The sequence below is a fragment of the Solenopsis invicta genome, chromosome 14 (assembly GCF_016802725.1).
Source record: "Solenopsis invicta isolate M01_SB chromosome 14, UNIL_Sinv_3.0, whole genome shotgun sequence".
Taxonomy (NCBI): Eukaryota; Metazoa; Arthropoda; class Insecta; order Hymenoptera; family Formicidae; genus Solenopsis; species Solenopsis invicta.
This window is the reverse complement of record NC_052677.1, coordinates 1,091,222-1,099,895: the sequence shown is the minus strand read 5'-3', so window position 1 is coordinate 1,099,895 and position 8,674 is coordinate 1,091,222. Positions and strand designations below refer to the sequence as shown.

Sequence of the window (8,674 nt, the reverse complement as noted above, 5' to 3'; positions counted from 1 at the left end):
TGCTACATCTATATAATGATTTTACAAATAAGCTAAAAATATTATTAAACTTGATTAAATTGTTTTCTTAGATTAAAAAGTGTGATCATCTTAAATATAAAGGTATGTGTTTATGGTGCCGCTTGTTGCTCATATTCAGCGACAGACGAGTCCCGTGATTTCATATGTCGCTGATTTTGACCGTCGCTTGTGTGAACGGGAAGCAGCGACAGAAAGAAAGAAACATAACCTGGTGTTGTGTAAAATAAATTCCAATCATTAAATAACCTCAAAGACCCTCGGGCAGATTGACGACGCGTGTCCCTTCTTTTTATTTTTGGGGGGGCCCTGGATATCAGACTACGAAGGATTCTCAATACCGAAAATTTACTACGCGTGTCCCAAGTGTGACACACAAAAAAATAAATTTCAACATTGTGTGTCTCCAATATATCATATCAAGAAAGATATCACGAGTGGGCCTGTCAAGTTGCTACAATTATTCATAATAAAAATGAAGAGCAACGACAGCGAAATAAACTAATAGTCGCTTGTATATTACAAAGTTAAAAAAAATATAAAAAAAAGAGATTTTGGATTGATCCATTATTTGAAAGATGACGTAAACATGGTTTTTATTATACATCTGTTCCAAGATTAACTCTAGAAAATTTTCGAAATTATTATCGCATGACAGCTATGCAATTTGAAGAATTGTTACACTTATTGTTAGTGGCAATCACTACACTCAATCACTACAATCACTAAACAAACACTAGTTAGAGAACCATTACCTCCTGCAGAGCGACTATCCATAACATTGAGGTTTGTTTGTCCTTATTTCTTGCATTACATTATGAATTCAAAAATAATTATAATTGATTTTATTATTTTTAGATATTTAGCAACTGGTGATTTGATGCATTTAATGTCATATCACTTTCTCGCTGGAGTTTCAACAATAAGCCACGTTATAGGTGAAACATGCAATGCTATATGGAACTGTATTTGTCAGAAAGTGATCCCACCATCAAAAACAACAGAAGAATAGCTACACCTTGCTAAAGAATTTAAAGAGAAATGGGATTTTAATCATTGCATAGGCGCAATTGATGGCAAACATATTATTATTGAAGTAATGTTACTGATCAATACTACATTTATTATTGGAGATTATAAGTTTGATGCCTAAATGATTATTCTTTTTCCAGTGTCCACCTAAAGCAGACTCATCTTATTATAATTATAAGAAGACTCACAGTATTGTACTCCTCTGAATTTGTGACGCACAATGTATGTTCACGTTCGTTGATATAGGAGCCTATGGTCGTTGCAGTGACGGTGGAATTTTTAGAGATTCAACGATGGGTCTAAATTGCATCAAAGGAAATGAACGTACCTGCACCAGAACCTCTCAGCCCAGGTGGACCTCCTTTATCATATGTTCTAGTAGGCGATGAAGCCTTTCAATTGTCAAATTATTTACTTCGGCCTTATCCAGGAAAAGGCGGTTTAAACGACAAGCGAAATATTTATAACTATCAATTGAGTCGAACTAAGAGAACAATCGAAAATACATTTGGTATTTTAGTCAGCCAATGGAGAATTTTGAAGCGACCAATCAATAGTAGTAGGGAACCTACCAAGTAGTAGGGAAAAAACAATTCTAATTGTTAAAGCCATTATATGCCTCCATAATTGGATTCGTCAGATAGATATTGAAAAAAATCAATATGTTACTCCAACACTAATTGATCAAGAAAATGATGACAGCTTTATTCCAGGTTCTTGAAGAAATTGCACGGATAATAGTGCATTGGAAAACATAACTCAGTGCGGTTCTAATAATAGTTCTCGTCGAGCGATACAGATTCGAGAAGAATTCTGTAAATATTTTAATAGTGAAGGTGCCATACCAAGTCAATTCTATCATTGTTAGTTCTTATATTCATTCATTAATTGTATATATACAATTTAACTTGTCTAAAAATAATAAATTATAAAATAAGATATTTTATAATAAATTATAAAATATCAGTGGAGTTAATTTAAACTTTATTATAAAAATGTCACAGATGTTTTTAAAAAAATAATAAAACTTAATTTTTTGTGAGTACATTAAAAGTTAGGTTTATCATTTCCTGAATGACATGTAATTGTTGTGTTGGATTCATTTGTCTCAACCTCCATCCAATTACTGCTAATAACGAATCAATTTCATCACATTTGGGTGCTGATGGTAATACAATTGGAGTTGATGGTCGACAGAGTGAATCGGCAATTCTATCTAATGCACCGGACTGCTGTCCCGAAGTCTTCTTCCTTTTAGTTGTCGCACCTGTAATTTATTGGTTTATTATTATTATATTTTTATTATTGATAGAGTAATCAAGACCTTTCATCATTTATTATAGGACACTGATTATTCTTATACTTCTAGTTTCTGTGAAAACTACTTTAGCATAAAACATTCAAAATAAATATTAATATTAAGTACCTGATGCCTCTGATTGGCCATCACAAGTTGCATCATCATTTATTGATTAGCCAATATTACTCGCAGAGTCATCGACATCAATAGCGTCAATATTAGAAACTTTTCCCCTAAAAATATAAAAATTATAAATTAAAAAGGAAACAGTTAAAAAGTGTATATAATTAAAATACTGTATATAATTTTTACTTTTTAACAAGGTATAAGTCACGCAGAAACTCCACGGATTCATAGTGGTGCCATTTCTTTGTAGGGAGAGGTCTAGCCGACCCATTAGGGCGATTTTCAGTATTTATTATTCATCTATAGGCGTCATGTAAATTTTTAAATTTTCTTTTTGCTTCTTCCCCACTAAGTTTACCTGTAAATAAAATTTTTCTTTAAATATTTTAACCGTGAATATTTTTAACGCTTTTTTTACCTCCCAATGTTTCTGACACTTTATCCCAAAGTTTTTTTGTTATGCGTTGACATCGCTGTTCTAATGGAACGGTAAAATCTCACAGGGGCCTTCGTTCTTGAACTAATAATATTAGAAGTTCCTCGTCGTCGTAATTTAATGTAGACTTTGCGGTTTTGTCTCTCTCATTATAAGACCTATTTTCCTTTTCAGCTTTTAATTCGTTTGACGAAAGTGTTGTTATAGTTCCTAAAATCAATTTCAGTTAAAAAAATGCAGACTTATTACTATAATTTTCAGGATTTCAAAGTTTCTATTTACCATTAATCTTTTCACGAACCGACTTCTCTGTTATCGACAAGGCGAACAATGCGATTATCACCTACAAATAATAATATACATTTTTGTAGAATGTTATTTTTTTCAATGATAAAATAAAAATTAAGTATATATATATATATATATTTTTTTTTTTTTAGATATTTGGAAGACTTATGAGATTTAATAATTTAATAAAAGAGGGCTAATGAGAGTCACACCATGTAATGTGGAGAAAGGCTTGATTAGGATTTTTTATTAATTGTCGACTTAAACTCGGGTTAAAACGTTTGTACCAATTTGATGGAAACTGATCAATAAACACAAAAGTACGTATCAACAATAGCGTTGTGACTCTCGTCTCTTTTATTATATTGTATATATTATACTTGTTACTGGATAAAAATAATAATTATTATCCACGAAGAACCTTTTGTATGCTCTTATACAATTAAGCATCGGAATGTCGTTTCGATCGATGATTGTTTCACATATCCTGCAGGTATGTACAACAGCTATCTGAAAATTTTATGAAATTATTGCAATTATAATAATTTTTACCCTACTATGCATGTGATTACACTTAACCTCAAAATTATAACAAGCTGAATTCATTCCATTCATTCGAATTTTTAGTTCCGGTATTTTAATATAATATAAATATAATAAATATAAGAGTACAAGAAATCTGTATTAATTAATTAATTTATTTATTGTACTTACATCTTGAAGATCGATATTCAAATTTACTTGATAAATCACGTGAAGCGACGTTGCTAGAAGTTGGATACAATCTTACTTTTCTTCGGCATCGCTAGCGACAAGAAACTGGACAAAATTTGGTCACGTGACTACTTATCTCGGCGACAAGCGACACCATGAAATTGTACCTTAAAAAGAAACATATTTTCTAGTAAATATTTTCTGCAAAAATAGATTACTTAATTAAAAATTTTTTTTCATTTACATTTTGTTTACATAAATATAAAAAAAATAAATAAATAAATATTTCAAAAACTTTTAACCCGACTGCAAGTAAATAAACTCTTGAATAGGGAAAGTTGGCAGGTTAGAAGAAAGTTGAGATAGAGGAAGGAAAGGAGAGAGGGAAGGAGAGGGAAAGAGGAAGGTGGGAAAACTGAGCAAAGCAGAAGGGATGAGGGATAGAGTATATAGTCTGTCGCTGATAGATGCGTTTAAGAGAGGAAAGAAAAGGAAGGAGATAGATGCATTACAGGCAGATATCTTTAGGAAAAGTATAAAGGTATTGAGATCGCCGGAAAAACAGCTGGAAAAGCAGCCGGAAAAGCAAGAAGAAGGGGGGGTGAGTGAGATATTAAGGAAGGTGAGGGAGGGTTTTAAGGAGATTAAAACGGAATTAAGAGAGGTGAAGGAGGGGAAAGCAGATGTAACGCTGGTACTTTTTCGGTGTCGGTTACGGGCTTTTAGGTTCAGGATCGGATGCTCGGATGTGCTCGCCGGATGTCCGGGTTCGTGTCGAAATGATAACGCCGTATTTTGGTAGTAAAAATGAAAGAGGTCAAAATATATTTAGCTATGCTTTAGTACAAAATGAAATTATACAGTTCCGATATCGTTATCGGATAATACTGAGCTCCTTGTACAACATTACGGCCCTTAATTGCGCGGTCGTCGGCCCGCGGGAAATCAAGAGAACGATCACGTGATATTCGAATAGCGTCGCGGCACTTAACTGCGCGGTCATCGGCCCGCGTGAATTTAAGAGAACAGTCGCAACGTATTTGCGCGGTACTTAATATCTAAACGGAAGGACTTGAACAATTCGGAAACGGACGGACGGTGACTAGGCGCTTTGCGCGCGGCAGTAGCAAACGGGGTTACTCGGTTTTAAACATATATCTATTTACATCGTTCGCGGCGGAACGTGCGATGTCGGAACGGATTCGCGGTTATCGCAGTGTACGCTGGTACTTTAGTGTAACGGCTCGGATGAGTCGTGTGATCTACGGACGGCTTCGGTCTACGCTTTATGCGTACGGGATCCGTTTGTTAGAGTGGCCGCGCGGCGGTCCACTCTAATGCCGTGCTCGGGGCCCGATTGGCCCGTGCGGTTGACCGGTTACGGTCTCGGTTTCGACGCCCTCGCGCTGTGCGCGGGCTGTCGACGGGGGCGGCCGGTTCGGCCTCATCTCGCGGGGTTAGCCCGGGAGGTACGGTGGCGGACACTGGATCGGTGTCGGCGCGGACGGTCCCCGAGAATTCCCGGGGACACTCGGAACGGTCTGGTCGGAGTGGCCGGACGACGAGAATGCCCGTCGTCCAGCCGAACGGAAACGGAATTGCCGTGCGGGTATAATACCCGCCGCACGGCGCAACGGATTCGGATCGGATTTAGCCGGACGTACGGGAATGCCCGTTGTCCGGCCGGACGGTCCGGATTGGCCGCGTGACGAGGATGCCCGTCACACGGCTTTCGGATTGGGTGGCCTGCGCGACGAGAATGCCCGTCGCGCGGCTGAGCGGATCGGATTGGCCGAGCATACCCGGCCTCGGGGACGACGGTTTTACCCGTCGCGGGAAGGTTGGAACGAGAATGCCCGTTCCCGAGGAGGTGCTCGAGAATCCCCGAGCTAGGAGGCGCCGAGTATGCCCAGCGCTGGAAAGGATCCGATGAGATCGGATGTTCGGACGGATCTCTCCTTTACGCTGCCCGCTGCCGGCTTATATATCGTTCCGCGCGGCTGAACGGACCAATCAGCGCGCGCGGACGGGCCGGCTAGAGTGGGAGCGCTTTCGGAACGCGGCGCGTAGCGCGTCGGTCGCGCGCGGTAGCATGCGGTGGTCTTACGTAAGCCGATTGCACGCGCGTGGTCTTACGTAAGACACACGTGCTCGGCCGCGGTGCGTTCGACGGTTGGTCGGTCTGGAGTGGCGGCACGGTGGAGGGGCGTATTGTTACACAGAGATGAGGGAATGGATAGAAGAAATGAGGAAAAAAATTAGACAGTTTAGAGAATAGAGTGGAAAAGATCGAGAAAGGTAGGGGGAGGGAGGAGAAAGAGAAAGGGGATGAGAAAAGGAAGGAGGAGGAAAAAGTAAAGCAGATAGAGAGAAGGAGAAAGAGAGAGATGAAGGAATTAGAAGAAAAGATGAAGAGAATAGAGTTAGAGGGAGAAAAGAGGAAAGGGAAGAGAGGAAGAGAAATATAATCTTAAAAAGAGTGAAAGCAAAGGAGAAAGAGATAAAGGGGTTAAGAAAAGAGATAGAAGAGATAGTGGGAGCGACAGCGAGAGTGGAAGGGATAAGGAGTATAGGGAAGAAAGATATGGAGGGTAGGGAAATGGTATGGGTAAGATTGGCGAGTGTAAAGCAGAAAATTGAAGTGATGAAAGAAAAAGCGAAGCTGGGGGAAAGAAGAGAGTGGATAGTAGATGATCTGACAAAAGGAGAGAAAGATAGAGTGGTGGATAAGGAAGGAAGTGGAAAGGATAAGGAAGGAAGGTAGAAAAGTAAGAGTAGGATATATGAAAATATAGATTGAGGAGAAATTATGGGTATGGGATGAGATTAAGGATGAGTTGAGAGAATGGCACGGAAAAGAAGTAAGAGAATGGAAGGGGGGATAGAGAAGGGTAGAGAGGTGGAAAAAGAGAAAGAGAATTTTTAGTAGGGTGATGGACGGAGGGAGAGGGAGAGGGGGAAATAGAAGGAAATATAGAAAATGAGAAGCATAGAAAAAAGAGGAGGAATAAGAAAAAAGAAGATGGCAAAAAGTATAATATAGGCTTTTGGAATGTGGCAGGCATAGAAAACAAAGAGAAGGATTTCAGGGAGAGACTAAAAGAATGGGATGTGATGTTCCTGAGTGAGACTTGGTTACAGAAAAAGGGATGGGAAAGAGTTCGAAAATGGCTGTCAAAAGGATACGTGTGGAAAGTGCAAGAGGCGGCAAGGAAGAATAAGAAAAGGAGGGCAATGGGAGGAATGATTGTGGGGATAAGGAAAGGGATAGGGAGAGAAAAGGATGATAAGGAAAGAAAAGAGGAGTTATTACAATCAGTAAAAGTAAATTTAGGGGGAGAGTGGTGGAGGCTAATAGGAGTGCATGTGAATAGAGATTTGGAGGAAAAAATGGGGAAACTGAGAGAATGGATGGAGGATAGAGAGGAAGGAGTGAGGGTGTAAATAGGAGGAGATTTCAATGCTAGGACGGGGAGAGAAGGGGGAAGAATAGATGAGGATGAAGAGGGAAGAGTAGAACAGGGAAAAAGCTCGAAGAATGAAAAAGTGAATAGAGAGGGAAAGAAGCTATGTGATTATATAGGAGAATTGGGATGGTCAATATTGAATGGAAGCGTAACGGGCGATAAGGAGAGGGAATAGACGTATACAGGAGGGAAGGGAGGGACCGTAATAGATTACGTGATCGGGAATGAGGAGACAAGAAGAAAGGTGGAAAAGATGAAGGTGGAGGATTGGGTGGACTCCGATCATCAGCCGATAACGGTATGGGTGGAGGGAGAAGGGCGGAGGGAAGAAAGGACCGGGAAAAGGAAAGGGAGAGGAAGAAGGGGGGTTTGGACAGAGAAGGGAAAAAGAAATTTGAGGAATACTTTGGGAAGAGGGATAGTGATGGTGAGGAAGTAGGGGAGGTTTGGAGGAAAATGAAGAGAAAAGTAGAAGTGGCATTAGAAAGAATAGAGAAGGAAGAGAAGAAGGAACGGAGAGGATGGTGGGATGAGGAATGTAGGGATAGGAAAAGAGAGGTTATGGAGGAATTTAAAAAAGTGGAGGAGGAGAGGGGGGAGAATGAAAAAAATATAAAGAAATGAGGAGGAGGTACAAGGAACATCGTGAGGAGAAGAAGAAAAGGGCGAGGGAAAGATGGGAGAGGGATATAGAAATAATAAAATCCAAAAAGGTTGTGTAGAAGGCAGTGAATAAAGGAAGGAGGAAGAGAAAGAGAGTCAGAGACTAAGTTTCCACCGAGGGTTCGAATAGGATCAGAGTCGTGGCAGAATCGAGTTGGCTCATCTGTTTCCACCGGATAAAAATTATGTAGGGTTGCGGCGGAGTTGCGGCAAGGTTGATTAGTACCAACTGTATACAAGATATTCTAATGTACGTTAAGATTAAGGTTATGTTTATTACAGTTGTCATAAAAATGGATCCAAGAGTTCTCTTAATTTCTCAGTACCAAAATAACATGCAAAAACTTTTTTTATTTTACAAAATCGGCCACGAAAATTACAAAGGTATGTTATTTAATATTACAAATACATATTTACTTTCATTTAAACAAATGATAGCAATACAAAGTTTAAGACGACCTCCGCGAATATGGATGAAAGCCAAAAGTTCTGATTTTTGGGAAAGGATTGTATTAAGAATATTTAGGTGATGACTAGCTCGAAACATTTAGAATGAAAAAATTTGTATTTAATTACATACAGGGTGTTCAAAAAGTCTTGGACCGGCGAAATATCTCGAAAACTAAGCAT

General features: G+C 39.2%; 1 pseudogene; it reads left to right on the top strand.

Moving 5' to 3' along the window:
• Nucleotides 1–596: 596 nt before the first annotated feature.
• LOC113004575 lies at nt 597–2,016 on the top strand (annotated as a pseudogene).
• Nucleotides 2,017–8,674: the final 6,658 nt, after the last annotated feature.